Source organism: Alexandromys fortis, unplaced genomic scaffold, assembly GCF_014885135.2.
Source record: "Alexandromys fortis isolate MF-2015 unplaced genomic scaffold, M_Fortis_MF-2015_v1.1 scaffold_155, whole genome shotgun sequence".
NCBI lineage: Eukaryota > Metazoa > Chordata > Mammalia > Rodentia > Cricetidae > Alexandromys > Alexandromys fortis.
In genome coordinates this window covers 3,552,626-3,571,068 of record NW_026068052.1, presented here as the reverse complement: position 1 = coordinate 3,571,068, position 18,443 = coordinate 3,552,626, and the positions used below count along the sequence as shown (strand labels likewise).

The 18,443-nt window shown below is 38.8% G+C and overlaps 1 long non-coding RNA gene across 1 annotated transcript; it reads right to left on the bottom strand.

The window, feature by feature from the left end:
• Nucleotides 1–1,390: 1,390 nt before the first annotated feature.
• LOC126487075 (uncharacterized) lies at nucleotides 1,391–14,422 on the bottom strand. Its single transcript, XR_007588267.1, has 5 exons — nucleotides 14,240–14,422; nucleotides 13,466–13,630; nucleotides 7,308–7,441; nucleotides 6,100–6,262; nucleotides 1,391–1,487 (listed from the first exon to the last, which is right to left on the bottom strand). It is a non-coding gene; the product is annotated as an uncharacterized lncRNA (long non-coding RNA).
• Between the last annotated feature and the right edge of the window lie 4,021 nt (nucleotides 14,423–18,443).

The following is an 18,443-nucleotide window of genomic DNA, read 5'->3' as shown; positions in this document are numbered from 1 at the left end:
TCCTACATACACTGACCAAGATTCTCTACCCTAGTTGCTGAACCTACTTTACCTTATACCCATTGCAAGAGGCTTTCTTCACTACCACTGTAAAGGAGGAAGATAGAATTAGAGACACACTTGGTGAGCTCTAACAAGGATGCACAGGAAAGCGAGAGACATAGGGAAGAGGATGGTTTTCTGAGCTAACAGGCAGATATGGGTAGCTTAAGCATCCTAATAATTTTGCCACACTTTAGACCATAACTTCTCACCTCCCTTCAGTTATTAAAATATACATAAAACATCACTACAAAGGATAGGTCATTTCGGTGTTAGACTAACACTGAAAAAGAATCCCATTAACTACAAAGGCTGCAGGGATCTTCACAGGCACATTATCCAATGTTCTCCACAGCCATTGACTTTCAGTTGTTTGAAAATACTTATTTTCAACCATCATTCTGTTTCTTTCCCAAGAATAAGAAAAACACATACCCTGATGGAGATCTGGGTCTCCTGGGGGAAACAAACAAAAACACAGATCATTGTATTTTCACCTAATGGGTGTTATGGCAAGGAGATCACTGGTTTCTGTCATTGTCACAAAGGTACAGTGCCTGCCTTGTCGGGCGGTGAGGTCAAGGAAGACTTTTCAAAGAAATCCAGCCCACACATCTAATTGGATGAAGATGAGCCTGTGAGAGGAGAAAAGAGAATCCTTCTGGGGTGAGAGTCGGCAAGCTTGTAAAGGATAAAAGGGCTTGAGTTGAGATATTAGCAAGAACTGAATAAGAGAATGGCCGGAAGCAATGAAAGTCGAGAACTGAGTCACACACACATACACAAAGCTTTCAGAAAAAAGTGTGACCTGTGTCTCCTGAGTAACAGGGATTCAAAGAAGTCCTTGACAGCATTTGAATTCCCAGACAACTGTCTAATCTAAACTTCACAACATCCTAAGGATGCAGGGAGGTCAGTGATCAACCAGTTTGCAGAGAGGCAAACTGAGGCCTGTGAATGTGATTTGCCCAAAAGCTGGTTATTATGGAATAATTGATATCCTTACATCTAAACCAATAAACACACATTTCCTGATTTCCATTATTATTCTTCTCACATCATGCCAATTTAGCCAACACCTCAGGACCAAATAATGCAAATATTTAAGCGCAAATGTTCATGAGTCTCTGTAATGATAGCACGTTTGCCTGCTACCCCACTTCCACTTGCCTTGGCCTTACCAAGTGACATTGACAACCAGGTTTCCAGATAGTAAAGAAGAAACCCCAAAGGGAAGGATAGTAACATTAACTTCATAAATAGTAAAGGAGGTGGTAAGTCAGCAAAATTGGTTGTGAGATCTCATTTATTCATCTAAATAGGAAATCAGAACATTCTGGAGACATGACAACTTTCTAGATGAGGTACTATCTGACTCTGCCTAGAACTTCATAGGAGATGAAGGTAGCTGGGCAGACAACCAGAGCAGGGAAAGCTTGTGCCTTCTTTCTGGAAAAAAAAAAAAAAAGTCAAAGAAAACAGGAAGAGAAAGAAAGGTGAAAAATGAACCTGGTTGTGGAAAATCTTCACTGTTAAGAACTGTAGAGACCCCAAGAACAATGACAATGGGTTTTTGATCCTACTGTACCTATTGGTTTCATGGGAGCCTAGGCAGTTTAGTGGATGCTAACCTTACTAGACCTGGATGGAGGTGGGTGGTCCTTGGACTTCCCACAGGGCAGGGAACCCTGATTGCTCTTTGGGCTGACGAGGGAGGGGGGACTTGATTGGGGGAGGGGGAGGGAAAGGGGACGTGGCGGTGGGGAAGAGACAGAAATTTTTAATTAATTAATAAAGAAATAAATAAATTAAAAAAAGAACTATAATGGTGATTGTGAAAATCTTCATTTTTAAGAGTTAGAGTTTCTTCTGTAGACCATCCTTTCTCAGGTGCCATGGGTGAAAGATCATGGCCTAATAGATAGTACAGTCTGAGAAGAGTCCCTATGAATTGTGTGTGACACCTGACCCATACCTCACTGAGTGTCTTCCTCTTCCTTCTCTCCAATTTATTTAAGAAACAAAATGTGACTGCAATTGAAATCAAAGCCTTGAAGGGAATAATCTAGGTCTCAACATATTTTTCAAAATTATCTATGAACTTCAATATTTAAATCATTTACATATGCCTTGCCACAGTTCACAACTGATTCCGGGACATCATTTGAAATAACTAGGAAATTTTAATAAAGCTGTAACATGATAGAAGTTAAGCTAAAACTTGTATGAGAATCTAATAGAATATGAGGCAGAGATGGATTAAAGAATAGAATTGATCATAATAATGATAGCAACAACAATAATAAAATATCTGAAAACATTGCTACTACTTTACTTCCACTGTGTGTTATAAGGCTCTTTACAGTATGTGTTATGCAATCATCCTATCAACCATATAAAATGAATAGCGTTACCTTCCTCATTAGACAACCAATCAAAGGCTTTTTCTAGCATAAACTATGATTACTCCTAAACAACACAGCCTGACCTCAAACTCAAGAAGGTGAATCACTCTATCTGTCTTAAAAGGCTGGTTGGTTTCTTTTTTTCAGTGGCTTTTACAAAGAGATTCAAAGAACCCCAAAGCAGACAGTAGCAGCATAAATAGGAGGCAAGACAGATCTATATCAAAATGCAATTGTCTTCTTACCCACATACTTTGAAAATGCCAGTTATATCTGGTATATATGAAGTCATGCTGTCCATACAGCCTTATCCCCAAATTTCATATGACTGTGGCTGGGAACCAAGGCCATTCCTCCTCATTCCTGTCTGATTAGTTTTATGGGGGTATAGCAGTTACCTTAATCTTAAAAGCAAGATTCAGGACTTTACTTTTAAATTTCTAAAACCTGGAATGATCATCTCTTTTTTTTTTTTAAACTTTGAATCTCCCTTTCTAAGCCTAAACCACTAGGTAGATTTGCAGTTACTTGTACAAGCAGCACACTTCCATTTTTACAATTTTGTTATCCCAGTGTCACATAGAACTCATAAAAATCAAACAATAGAAAGAGATCAAAAGAAGCATTGTTAGAAACTAAGTGAAATATAAAAACTGCTATTTTAAAAGTCGTCATTCAACTAATATGTTAGGAAAGAATCCAAAGAAGCCAAAAAATGAAGTGATGTCAAAAATCATATGTAGTATACAAGTATTACAGCAGAATTTTGCCCTTAGAGTTTTACCAGATCTCGGGAGATCCTAAATTTCTGTTTTAGTGATACAAGAAATGGAGACGAGGGCAAGAAAGCTGAGGACCAGAGTCCCTGTGGGAACTGTCTCTGTGATGGCTGGCCAGCCTGCCTAATGAAGCTAGCTGTCTGGGAGAGAGCAGGAGAATCTGCCAAGAGGTGCTTGCTCCTCCTCACATTCAGGGATGATCTGTAGGGTCAGGAGAGGCCATGGTGGGGTGTAGCTATCCAAAGGAGCTATCAAGAAAGGACTCACAGCCCCCCCCCCCATTCCTCCACACCTTGCCCCAGGAACTGAGGTTGCTTGCAGAGACCAAGGCTCACTTTTGTCCCTTCCTCACATTGCACAGCATGAATCCTGCTAGAGTTAGAGGGATCTAGGAACTTCCCCGTTCAATTCAGCACAGCCGAACCAGCAATTTACTCTATAAGCACTCTCTCTTTTCTTCTTTTGTTTTATTTAATTTCCAGTCTTGCATATAACTCATGATGGTTTTTCTTTTGCATATATTGCTCAATTATGTTTGCTTCTCTCCCAGCTTATTATAAAGCATTCTTCAGTAGCATGTCATATATACTATGCCATTTTTCTTTCTCTCACCCTTACCTCCTATTTTTTTAAATCTATAAGTTATACCCTTCCACAGCTCTATCTTTAAAATCTTTGGATACTAAAACTATTCCGATTTTCTGCTACTTTACCAACCTTGTTTTCTGTTTGGTTTTTACTTTTCATGGTATGCTTCCTCTTTATACTTCTCTCCCTCTCTTGATCGTTTTAACTACACTCTGAATTTACTCCATACAAGCCTTGGTAATTTACCATCAAATAATTATTAAAGTGAAAGGGGACACTGCTATTAGTTGGCTAGTATGACATCTGTGTTGTGGTAATATCGAGTATCAGTGATCTCTCAATAATATCCCACTCAAGAAGTAATATAAATTTTACACCAGGTACCTTGAGCTCCGGAACAATACACTCAACATAATCACATCCAAATCTCCTATTAACACTGAAGATACTTCTACTGAAAGAATATAGCAGACAAGATATAATCCAAGCTAAGAAATAACAACAGATATATAAATCCCCGTGAAGCAATTTAAGCAGAATGAAAAACCAGTACAACTCCTCCAAAAAATTATTAATCCTATAATAACATCATCTATTGAGAATAACTTAGGTGAAATTCCAGACAGAGAACTCAGAAGAAGATAATGCAAATGACCATTTCAATTAAACTTTTACTTTAATGTTTGATCTTTTTAAGAGATAGATTGGCCTGGAACAAACTCTATAGTCTAAGTTAACCTTAAACTCACACTGTCTTCCTGACTCAGCCTTCCAAGTGCTCATTTTCATTTTCTTGGTATCTAGTGATGTTGCTAATATCTTCATGCCATTATGTTGGTTATTTATCTATCTTCTTTTGAGTAGTATCTGCCCATTCCCAAATTATATTTGTCTCTTTATTATTGTGTTGCAATAATGAATCAGACCCTTACATTATTTTAGATAGTTTCTCACATTCTGAAGAATATCTTTTTCTTTTCTGTATGACTTCTTTTGATCTGCAAAAGCTTTTCACTTTGAATACGTCCATTGAACTATTTATTGATTGCTGCTTTTGCCTTTAGAGTATTGTCAAGAAACTGTTGCATAAAACAAGACTTAAAAATATTTCACCTATATTTTCCATAAAAATTTTATAATTTTAGTTATGTTTAGTATTTGATTAACTTTCATTAATTTGTATATATTGTGTGTGATAAAGGTTTGTTACTCACTCTTTGCATGCTGATATCTAATTCTCTCAGTACCATATGTGGTAAAGATTCTCCCTTATCCACTATGATAAGTATTCATTTCAAAAATAAATATAATACTTAAAGTAAGAATTTATTTCCAGATTCTCAATTCTTTTCCACTGCATTATCTGTTTCCCATTGCATCAATATCCCATTCTCTTATTACCATAACTCCTTTAGTCTAATGTTGGCTATATAGAAACCGTTCTGCTTCCGTATGAATTTTGGAATCAGCTTATAAATTTCAAGAAAAAGTGTACTGAGAATATTGATAGGAATGTCCACATATTTGAACCTAGGTTTGGGAGCAATGTAATTTTAAAAACATTAAGCCTTCCAGAATAGTTAATGCATTTTCATTTATTTAAGTTTAGTTTTGTTTCTTTCAACAATGTTTTATTGTTTTCATTGTATACTCCTTGAACTTCCTTGTTCAAATTTATTCTTAAGTATTTTACTGGTTTTGATGCTATCAATTTGTATTTCACTGTTTGCTTCCTTATAGCACATTTAACAAGTTTCTTTGTCATTTAGAGATTCTGAAAAATTGGACACTGAACTAGTGGCTTGATCAAATTGAAATTCTAAAGGTTTTGGTCAAACAAAATCTTCCTAAATGTGCCTTTTGTGTATGGAAAAGAGTATTCGGGTTTCTCCCTGCTATGGTAGAAGCCATGATGACCACTATCTAGAGTTACTAGTACATTAAGAGTTGCAAAATGGTAATGTCCTCATCAAACACAGTGGCAAACGCCTATTATTTGAAAACTTGGAAGGTTGAGGACTATATAATGAGACTTTCTCTTTGAAGAACAGTAATATTTTAATCCCATCATTTTTCACATACTAGATAGGATACTCCTACAAAGGGAAAACTGTATTTTAACTGTTCTATTAGTTATTAATTTTATTAATTACTTTTCTCAAGAATATTACCAAACACATGAAAAAATAAACTTAGAGGACTAAGGATTTATGCTGGCTCACAGGTTGAGGATACTTAACTTGTTAAAAAGGAAGGCATATTGGTGGGAGCAACTACTTGCTCACCTGTGAATGGTTAAGAAGGCAGGAAGAAAAGAATGCTGATGCTCAGATGACATTCTCTTTTTGGTCGATCGTTTTATTCAGTCTGTGACCCCAGCTCTTAGGATTGTGCCATTCACATTCAAAGCAGGTCTTGTCATCTCAGTTAATCCTCTCTGGAAACACCCTTAAAGACACAGTCCAAAGTGAGAGTCATTAATGTGCCAAAAGTTTCTTAATGCAATCAAATTGGCATTCAAAATCAGAAATCATATCTACTATTTGAGGACTCAAAATACTGAGGTAAAAAATCCCTCCCTATTGTATAATTTAATTAATAAGGGAAATAGTAACTTCTCACAGGGTTCTAGAATTATAGAACATTCAATTGAAAGACATTTAGATTATTAATAAAATATATTTGTTCAAAGCCATAATAAAGACAGTACCTGACTCAAGTTAGGACTAAAACCCACATCTTTGGCTTCTAAATCTTCTACTTTTTCTAATTTAATATCTTGGGAAAGACAGGTTTATAGCCCGTAGTTGTTCGACTCTGTATGTGTCACAAATAGTAGGTTAGTATCTTCATCTGTTAGACTATCTATTGTCTCTGTCAGTCTGGATATTTTTAGTAATATCTGGAAAATAGTTCTGCTGGTGATTTTAGATGCCTACACTATGTTAAACACAATGTTTGATGCCTTCAGGTATATTTTTCACACAATTTCATAGGCAATTCATATATATATGATTTTCATATATTTTTGGTGAAAATCATACATAGAATCTATTATTATGATTAATGGGTACTATATTTTGAGTTAGAAACAAGCAAATAATAAAATTGGTTTTTATAATATAGCTCCTCAGCTTAGTAACTATTCATTATTTTATTAGATATGCTAGGCATACAAGCAAAATTCGAACATTCACTCATTTATACTTTCAAAAATTCTAATCAAAATTGGAGTCTCGGCCTTTGTGGTAGTTTCTGATATGGTAGAATGAATGAGATGTGGGCTTGGAATGAGCAAGACCCTAGAAAATAGAAAGCAGAAGTACAATGTAGTAATGGCTATAATTCAAGCAAACAAAGTGTTATACAGAGACAACTGTAAAGAGATAATCATCAAGGCTTATTCCAGAAGACGAAATGCTTAGTCTGTCAGAATCCACAGAATATATGAAGCCTGTATGCTTCCAAAGTATTGCAGAAGGAACATGCATACCTGTATAGCTAAAGATCAGTCTAAGGGTCTATCACTTTGTCATCAACCAAGAGCCACCTCAAGGCTTCTATGCTCTTCCAGGACCATAATTTTCTTGCTTTCTCTGTTCAAGGTCTGATAATATCAGTGTATAGCTGAGAAGAAAGAATGTTTTGGGATTCAGTAGGAGACACACTGCAAATATTAACATCTGTTTTCTTCCTTATCAGTGCTTGAGTCTGGCACTCCTCTTTGGGATACTAAATAAAGAAAAGGTCACCTCTTGGATTTCTATGTGGAAAAGTAGCAGACAATGAGGCTTGAGGAAAATGAAGAATATTTGGATGCACAATTTGGAGGAAAAACAAGTCCTTAGAGGAAGTTTGATGAGAAATAACTAAAAACATGAGAGTCTGTGCCACACAAAGTTTGTCCTCTCAGATTAAACTTAAAGTAGGTGGGGTATGAAGGAACAATTTCCTGCCATCCCTTTATCCCATCAGCTAGAATTCCCATTTTTTGCTGGCAACTGTACAATAGTCTCATAGTGAGACTGAGAGACACAAGTGTCTTTAGAGCATCTCCATTTCTACCTTCTGCCGGATCAGGTACAGTATAAGACCCATATCCTTCCCTGTTGAAGTTCCCATCAAAACTTGGTCACACTCATGGCATTACTTGTACCTATCTTCACTGGTTTCAGAGCCAGTCTTCACTGTGTCAGAGAAAATCTTAGCCTTATCTTTCCCATAATAACTGCAAAATAGAAGTGAGTTTCATTCCATTTTTTGGAATACTAAATACAATGCAATATTAAAGACTGCATTGCAATTCTCACTTTTCTCTTTGTTACCACTGTTAACTGAACCAGATAACTGCTGAGTGAGGCTAGGAAATTGGTATAGCCGTCTACCGCTTCAATAAATCCATCATGTTTGTAAGGCTGCTTCTGTTACCTTGAATGCATTAAGTATTGACTATCCATCCAAAATCGCATATGATGTAGCCTAGCAATTCCAACCTGTTCATATGATGCAGGAAAATGATGTTCTACAAAGTGTATGGGTAAAAGGAAGCCCTATTTCATTTTCCTGGAACCCTTATTTCAGGGAGAAGTGTGTGTCGTAGTCATTATGTTTATCTAGTGCATAACTTTGACCTCCTGCCTGATTGATTGCCTTGCCTCATACAGTTCTAAGCATGTGTACCTGAACATACAATCACAACTCCAACTCCCACCTCAGCCTTCCACATCCCAAAGAACATTTCACTCCTGTGTCTCACGAATTTCCCATCCTTTAAAGGTGCATCGCGTACAAATGCAAATGAACTAATTGATAATGCTTTTTTTTTGACCTGCCCTTCTCAGGCTACTACATCTGCTAGATTCTCACTATAGTCATAATAACCTAGGCAATTTCTTCCCCATCAGGCCTATGTCACTGAGATCTTGGAAACCCAGGGAATCCTATATCTGAGTCACAAATAAAAGAGAATTTAACCTCAAAGCAAATCAGAGTCTAATTTCCTCCCCCATCACATACCTTGCTTCTGCGGTTACAATCTAGACTAGAATTAATAAGGTAAGACACGTTTCTCAGGTACAATAACCTTTCCACAGAAAACTCTGACTGACAGATTCTAATTTATAAGCTTTATTCTGTTGCATAGACAAACACCGCCATGCTCACATGCTCAGACTGTATCTTTTGAAGGTTATAGCAGTTATACCTTAAAGTTCTTCATTTTATTGAAAATGGAAGAAAAAAATGTCATACAAATATTTCATTTTGAAGCATAATGATTCCAACACACACCTCTTACTGGAATGATTGCCACCCTTCCACTTGTACCATTATCTGAAAATCAGTCACACAAGGCTCCAGATCCATGCAATGTCTATATTTGGGATCCCAGAGAAAGATATTAAGATTTATTATCTCAATGCTCTTAGAGTATCATCTTACTATATCACATCAACTAAGAACCATGTTTGAATGAAAGTTTAATATTTTAATATGTCATCTATAAACAGAAGCATCCTTACAAATACAGATTTCTAGACTGGAGTTCCTTGTTTGGCAGGCTGGTAGAAGCACCCTGATAACTCTACCTCAGATGGAGTAAATGGTGCCTAGAAACCAAATTATGAAGGGAGAATGACAAGATCATGGTACAAAGGTGGTTTTCTCATGGCAAGGCTTATCAATTACACTTCTGATTTGCAGATGTATTCAGTTTCCCCAAATGTGGGAAACTTGCCTGTATAATTCAGGATAGCGGGAGACTGAGTACACACTTTCCTTTTAATTACAATAAAAAGAATAGGAAAGAAGTAGGTCAATACCTGGGGGAAGGGGGAACCAGGAAAGTGGAACATGCAATTGTAAGAGTAAAGAACCGTTTCCAAATGAGCAGTGAGGTCACTGCCTAAGGGACAGTTGTATCATAAACTCTAGTGGCAATCAAACCTACGAGAGGAAAACATGGTTTGCATTGAGAATAGAAACCGAAAAGCTAAGTGTGGCAATTTGAAAGACAATGACCCCCAAATGGAGTGGCACTCTCTTTAGAGGAATTTGGACTTTGGAAAACAGTGGAATGCTTTAAACAAAGCTTAATGGGCCATGCTAGGCGGAGCATGGAAGACAGTGGTACTGAGGGTGATTTGATGCACTGTCCGGGGCTGAATCAAAAGGTTTCGGAGAAGAAGAATTTTAGTACATTGCCTAGAAATCATTCTTGGGATATTTTGGTGAAGGAAGTGACTCCATTTTGCCCTTGTCTAAAGCATCTGCCTGAAGCTAACGTGAAGTTCTAGATTAATACCTTTTGCAGAAGAAATCTCAAAACATCTAGTAGAGACTCTGTCATGTGTATAATCATGGTAACTCTATGGAAGATATATAACGAAAAGAAGCAAGCTAAGTAAGGAAGACTATTTGAGGAGAAAGGGGGTCCCAGGAAATGAAATGGAGATAAATCCTCTTTTCAAGGAGATAAACAGGTTAAGAAATGGAATAAAGGGAGTGGTGACCTCAGGGCAAGATCCCACTCAGCTAAGTTTCTAACTATGAAAAGGAGTTGAAGAAAAGCTTAGAACTGGGGAGGGGGGGGTTGCAGTGCACACCTTTAATCCCAGCATTGGGAAAGCAGAGGCTGGAGGATCTCTGGGTTTGAGACCAGCCTGGTCTACAGAACAAGTTTCAGGACTTAGGCAGTGAAGGGCAGAAAGCAGGTGAAGAAACAATTAATGAGAGGGTAATGATTGAGCCCGAGTAAACAGCAGAACTTGGCAACTTGGGCCACATCATTCTGGCTTTAGAGTCAAGGAGAGAAGAAAAGAGTTACAGAATAAAGTCCATGAGGTTAGTCATGTGTCAGTCCTGTCCCTGAATGGAGACGTAGTAGAGAGGCCATTGCATGTAGCTACGAAATTGAAGCCTAGATTGCCTTAGAGAACCCAAGATATCAGAGATGCTAGAATTGTGGAATATCTGCTATTAGTAGTAGTAGTTAGGGTGCTACTAACATGGAGTGAAACCAGCCCAAGAGTGTTGCAGTGAATAAAGCTGAAAGGAGTTGGAGATATGGAGAACACTTTGACACCAGCCATGGAAATGCAGACTTTGGATTTGCCCAGCTGGTGGTTTTTTTTTTTTTTCTCTCGCTGTGGTCCAGTATTTCCTTGCTATGCTACCTTCTCTATGTTTTGGAATTGTAATAAATATCTTGTGACACTGTATGTTGGAAGTATGTGATCTGCTTTATTTTTATAGGTGATTACAGTTAAGAGATTGTCATGTATCTCAGAAGAGACTGATATAGACTATGGAGACTTTTGAAGTTAGACTGAATGTATTTTGCAATATGATATGGCTATAACCCTTTGGGGGCCAGAGAGTAGAATGTGATGTTTGAAAGAAAATGGTCTCCAAAGGGAGTGACATTATTAGGAGGTGTGGCCTTATTGGAGAAAGTTTGCCACTATGGGGGTGTGCTTTGAGTTCTTTTTGGCTCAAGCTTTTCTCAATGTGACTATAAGTTGACTTTCCATTGCCTGCAAAGTGTAGCCCTCTCAGCTCCAGCACCACATCTGCCTGCATGCCACCATGCTCCCCACCATGGTAATAATGTACTGAACCTCTGAAACTGTAAGCGAGCCCCCTCAACTAAATGGTTTCATTTATAAGAGTTGCCTTGTTCATGATGGTTCTTCACAGAAAAAAAAAAAGCCCTAACTAAGACAGTAAGACTACCTCCAAAGAGGAGGAATGGAAACACAGACATGGCTTTCATGAACTCTCTACCATGTCTATCAATCATAGTGAGAGACCTGTCTTTCCCATAGGGAAAGCTTTCGTCTATAAAAACTATGGAAAAAGGGAAAGTTGTGCTATGAATAAGAATGTGAGGCTCTAGATGTTGAAGAAACTATGCTGCTGAAGTCTTGGCAAGTGGCTCCCAACCACCCGTAGTTCCAGCCCCAGATGATCTGATGCCCTCTTCCAATCCATAGACACCTGTACTCATATTCGTGTGTGTACATACTCACTCCCAGACATATTTTACAAATACTTGAAAAATAAAATAAATCTTTAAAAAACAAACCTTGGGATTACTGCTGGGGTTGGGTGACTGCTTTCTCTACTAAGTGAATAGGACAGAGACCAGTGAAACTTCTAAAATAAAAGATATGGTAGATCTCAAGGTAGATGTTTGCCAGAGTTACAGCTATTCCCAGAGAAACAGAAAGAAAAAGTCAGGTATAAGTATTTGGGTTGGACATGACACCCCAGCTGCTGAAATCCATATATCCAAAGAGTCTGGGATGTCCGGTTGGAGGTGCCCCAGCACCTGGCATCCTTATACCCAAAGAGTCTGGAAAGTTTGGGTCCAGGCTTCACCCCAGCCTCTGGCCTCCATGTATCCAAGCAGTCTGGAATGTTTGGGTGGAAGTTGCATTCCAAGCCCCCACCCCCAGGGAATTGCCTCAGTCCAGACTCCACCCCCAAGAAAGCCCGCCAAATGGTGGCCACTAGTCAGAGATGCTCAAGACCACTCCCACAGGGTATTTAAACAGCAACTCAGAGAACAAACACATGGTTACCTGGTCTTCCTTCCCCATCTTCTCTCTGAGAGCCTGGAAGGTCACACAGGAGCACTAGTATCCATTAAACCTGGGCTTTTTCTAATTCAGTTTGATTTGGTCTGACTTGGATTATTGCTTCAGCAGAGATGTTCATCAGGACGCAAAAAGACTTTTCATTTAGGATTCCTAAAACAACTGTGAAGTCACCTATTGCTAGCTTTTCTGTCTTCAACACTTCCAATACTGAAGGGAAAAGTGTCCTTGATCTTCATCAAATGGAACCTGTCCCTCTCTGAGTCATCTGGGATTTTTGTCTCAGATCAGTACGCTATCCATGTCTCCCTTTCTTTTCTTTACCTCGGCTCCGTGTCATCAGAATGGATATGGGAACCATCTTTTATGAATCTCTTACATGCTTCCAGACTTTGATCATTTATATCAACATTTATGACTGTGTTGAAGAAAATACATAGCCTTAAACCTAATCATTATCCATTACTAAGTCTTGAACCTGAGGTGCTGAGAATTTATTCAGTATGAAGCATGCATTTGATATGTTTATGGACATTAAACATTAAATAAAACATTAAATTTGGTTTCATTTTTAACCAGAATAAGTTTCTAACCATTCTAAAGACAAGAAAACTGAGTAGAAGGTAGTGAAATCATACAGTGCAACTGATAAGCTGCAGCAAAGTCAGGAGGACTATGACTTTCTAACTCCAAACCCAATTTCCTCGCCATTGGGAGTCCCTGCAGGAAACCTTAGCTTTTTACTTTAATCAAGTTTAAGTGATAAAGTCTCATTCTGGTTCCCTAAATGCATGGACCAGCACTTTGGTAGATATGAGGAAACCATTTCCAGGTGTCACATTCATGTGGGTATACATCGGTTGTCACACTTCTCTCCCAGATGATCATGGAGCCTTATGGATAGCTCCATTTACTATTTCCACTTGAGGTTTCTAGGATCCCTCAAATTGGCCGAGATAGGGCAACTTTCATGGTCTGAAGTGGGCCCCAATGATCAGACACCTTTTCCTTTATAACCATCATGATGACTATCCCCAATTAGCCCAACTCTCACCCTTTTTCTCTGTTTAAGACTGCCTCATGAGAAGACTAACAGAACAGCTCTCAGACTGATTGACGTAAGTGCTGCAGAGAAGGAAAACAACCCCCAATCCTGCTACCATAAAAGCCACAAATGAAACCTTGAGGTCTTCTTACAGTGCCATCCATCATCTTCCCTCTACAAAAAAAAAAAAATATATGAAAAAGAAAAAAAAAGCTAACCAAGATTTCAAATCACATAGGCCAAGGAGGTCAACTATTTTTCTGAAGTTTGGCTACGGTCTTGCCCAAATCTGCACCTTGGAAGGAATGTGAGCCAGTCAGGTTCAAGAGCTCAGCCACAGCTGCTTTGGGAGTCCACAGTTTGTGCCTGGTCCATTCCCTAGCCCTACAGTTTTATTAGCTTCATTTTTATATGCTTTTTAGCTCCCCGAATGCAGCCAAAACCAACATCAAATAACATCAAGGAACACAAGGTCATGACTTCTCCACCCCCTCAGCACTCCACACCCCCCTCCAATGCACTTAGAGGTGGGGTATGCAGAGCAGTGCACCACAATTTTCCCCTTGTCCCTTGTTCAGAGGTCGGGGAAAGGCTGCTGCTGATCTGTGAGCTATTCTTGAGCACTGCTGCCTCAGAACTGACTGTGAGAGATGGTTCAGGTCACCATAACCCAAGGAGTAGAAGGAGGAAAAAGGGAGGGAGGGTGGAAAACCCAGTTAGTAAGCAATCTTCAGATCTCTCCCTCAGGCTAAAAGAGTTAGGCCTAATGCTCCTGCCCAGTACCTGGTAGGAGACAGTTGCAGGAATCAATTCCCGGCCTTTTGATCTCTTCGTTGCCCCGCGGACTCCCTTTCCTTTCCCTTTTCTTTCCTTTTCCTTCCAGAGACAACAGGAATGAGCATTCCAATAGAGCTCCCTGGTGGGTTGCAAATCCTCTCTACCCCAAGGGATTCACCAACCCTTTCATTTGAGCTCTTAGGTAGGGAAGCCAAGAGCCCAAAACCGGTCTGGGAAGTTTCCCAGTACAGCAATCTGGGCACTGGGCCTGAGACCAGATGCAGGAGCCAAGTTGCCTTAGTGAAAGGAGTTCCCTAGTCAGAAAACCAGTTTAGATTATACTTTTACTGATTCCCAGTGCTTGAAGGCAGAGGCAGAGCTCTAGGATCCATAGGACCAATAGGACAGAGCTTTCTGCCTTCACTCGGGAACCACAACTTCTAGTTCTGACCGTGTTCTTCCAAACCCTCTCTTCAACCCAGAAAGTCCAGAAATATAGCAACTACTCTCACAATTGCATCCTTCCAAAGGCAGGACATGCCTATTTTCTTCTCAAAAGCTTGGATTTGTTGACTGGGTTTTGTGCTTGTGTTGTTTATGCACACGCCACACCACACACGTGGAAGTCAGAGGAGGACCTGTGGGACTTTGCTATCTCCAGTCATCATACAGGTCAAGTATCAAATTCAGGTCATCCGGCGTGGTGCCAAGCACCTCTACCTGTTGAGACATCTCACCAATCCCGTATCTACTTTTTGAACAGATAACATATTAACATTTGAACTATCAAAACATTTGTGAAGCAATCTTTGTGGTGGCCATGTGGAAGTCAGACCATTTGAATGCAAGAAAGCAATTCTTGTCTGCACTCGCTCCTTAGAAAATATGGTTTGATTTGGCTTCTCGGAAATATAGTTAGGAGAAAGGTTTTTGTTGTAGATATGAGAGAGAGAACAGTCCTTTCTCTTTTGTATCTCTCTGTTGGTCCTCTCTTGGTTTTCATCTGCCCGTCCACCCACTCTCTCTCTCCTCTGCTCCTGCTTCTCTCTTGTCCAGATCCTGTCTGCTGGCCATGTTCAATCTATTATCTTCTCTCTCTGCCCTGGACTCTTCCAGATGAAAGGACTGGACTGGCGAGATGGCTCACTGATTAAGAGCACTGACTGTTCTTTCCAGAGGACCTGGGTTCAATTCCAAGCACCTACATGGCAGCTCACAACTGTAACTCCAGTTCCAAGGGACCTGGCCCCCTTGGCAAAGCACCTATACACATAAAAAAAGGCAAAAGAGGAAGGTTAGTTGAAATAGCAGGGCTATAAGGAGGAATGAGTAGCTAGAAGTAGGGACGCTTTTCAGCTGGAGGGAGTTTAGTGTAGGGGGAAAAGGTGAGAATAGCCAGCATGCCTGCCTGGAATCTGAAATGTATAACTTGTACCTGTGGTAATGAAGGAGAATATAGGCAAGCATGGGCTTTGGTATGCTAAGGTACCACAGAGAGCCATTTGCCCTTTCTGCCAGGGATAAAGGAAATGGCTCCTTTCAACAGAGTTGTACCAGTTTCACAAGTTCCTAAGGAATACTTCTGTATAGCCATCAGATCTTGAGAAATGGGAGTTTCCTTTGAACCTGACAAGCATGGCTCACAACTACCTGTAACTCCAACTCCAGAGGACTGAATGCTCTTTTCTAAATTCTCTGAGCACATACACACATATGTATATGCACATACACACACACAAAAACAATGAAATAAATGTTAAAAATAGTTTATATTGTTTCTTCAAGGGTAATTTTGATTTTTATACCTATTTGGATCATATCTCTTTGCCTCTATCTGTTCTCCACATATACCCACCGAATTATGCACCAGACAGTCTACCTAGTGTGGGCATCAGAGTTCTTCTGCTATTGGGAAGATCAGTTTGTTAGATGAAATTCTCTTGTGATTATAATCCCCTTTGTAGTTGTTTTCTCATAAAATGAGTCCAGATATAAATTAATAATTTCATTCCATCCATTGGAATCAGAAACTATAAATGATATAGCATTATTCAAATGAGAAGCTATTGATAACATTAAGTAAATGAAGCTGTTTCATCATCCTTAATAAAAATATAGCCACAAGTAAAATCCATAATAGATACCTGGAATCACTCTCTCTTCTGCAGACAATAGAGGCATTAACATGTTTGTCCAACTCAACCCAACTCCCAACAGCTTTCAAGTAACAAGGGCTTAGAGATAGACAAGACAAAACTGGAAGAGAATATGGAGAGTATTTTGGCTTCTAATACCGAACAGGGAGGTAGGTGAGACTGAAAACATTTTAGTCACCATTCCTAGCCATTTCTTATGCTTCATCAAGTTCTATTAGAACTTCCCAAACTTTCTTGGTTGTCAATATCCTCCTTAGAATCTCATCAATATTTTTCATGGTTCTCTATACCAATAGTAGTACCCAACATTTCCATTTATTAAATAGTTAAGTTTCCCCAACTCAGTAGGTATCATTATAAGCAGCATAGTTGCCACTTAAAATGGTATGAGAAATTAAGATAAAATCTTAATATGAATAAAATACTTTATTTCATTTTAAATAGCAACCTTTGGACATCAGACAACTTTTCAGACCTAAGAATCAGATTGGACATCACTCTTTTATTTTATTTCCTGATCCCCATGTACACACAGTACTTAATTTTCAATACTGCAAGCATAAAAACAATGGAGTACAACCTAATGTTAAACCTGTGTACTACCTCAAGCAAGCAGGTTATAGGATTCTTGACAAATGAAGACCATCACAGAGTTTTTCTTTAAATTTTTAAATACCCCCCAAATGCCCTGGGACTTTACTGTGGAACCCAGAGAAAACTGTAAACCCAGTGATTAAATGAACAGATCTTTGGACATTTTGAGACATAAGTTGTTCCCTTCCCAGGTCAAATATGTTTCCTTAGTTGTGTTCCAACGAAATTTCATTTGTTGTAATAGAAATGTAAGATAGAAGTATATCTATGTTATCCATAAAATTCCCGGAGGCATGTTTCACATTATAGCTAGAGAGAACCTTTTAAAAGTACACATCTAGAATATTAATCAGAATAAGAATCATTTAGCATATTGACAAGACTGAGTGCTGGTAAGGATGTAAAATAATGGCTTCTATCATATATTACTAGTGGCAATGTGATTTGGTGCAGTCACTTTGCAAGGATCGCTGTCATTATTTTTTAAAATTGTACAAACGTATATTCTTTGACATGCATTCCACAAGAATATTTTCTTGTACATTTTATGTATGGGGGTGTTTTGCCTGCATGTATGAACATGCACTCAGTACCTGCTTGGTACCCATGGAGGTCATAAGTGAGCACTGTATTTCCTAAAACTGGAGGTACACATGGTTGCAAGACATCATATGGGAACTGGGAAATGAACCTGGGTTTATTAAAAGAGCAACCAGTGCTCTTAACTGTTCAACCAAACCTCTGGCCCTCTACACCTTTTTTATGATCTGAATTAGAATAACTCTGGCACCAGCATGGTCATAATGGTATACATATTGTCTTAAACTTAGCATTTTTTTCTGATTTTGAGCTGACTAACATTTTGTTAGGTCTGAGTCTGCTTTTTGTATATCTTATAAAATGGAAGAGATCTTAGCAGAATTATGAGAAAGGCATGCAGAGCAACTCGAGCGTGGCAGAGACACAGGTGCCACACTGATCTGCTGTGAGACCTAAAGCCATAGAGTTTTGAAGATTTCTTTTCTCATCATTTGAACTTTAGAATTCAGAAGAGAAAATCTGTTGGCTGTGTGAAAGCCCCCTCTAGTATTAACAGGGTCTTGAAAAAGTGGATTTTTCTAATCTACAGATTCAATAAAATGCCCATTAAAATCCAAGCAAAATTCTTCACAGACCTCGAAAGAATGGTACTCAACTTCATATGGAAGAGCAAAAAACTCAGGATAGCCAAAAGAATCCTGTACAATAAAAGAACTTCTGGAGGCATCACACAATCCCTGACTTCAAAGTCTACTACAGAGTTACAGTACTAAAAACAGCCTGGTATTGGCATAAAAACAGACAGGAGGACCAATGAAACTGAATCAAAGACCCAGATATTAATCCACACCCCTTCGAACACCTGATTTTTGACAAAGAAGCAAAAAGTATCAAATAGAAAAAAGAAAGCATATTTAACA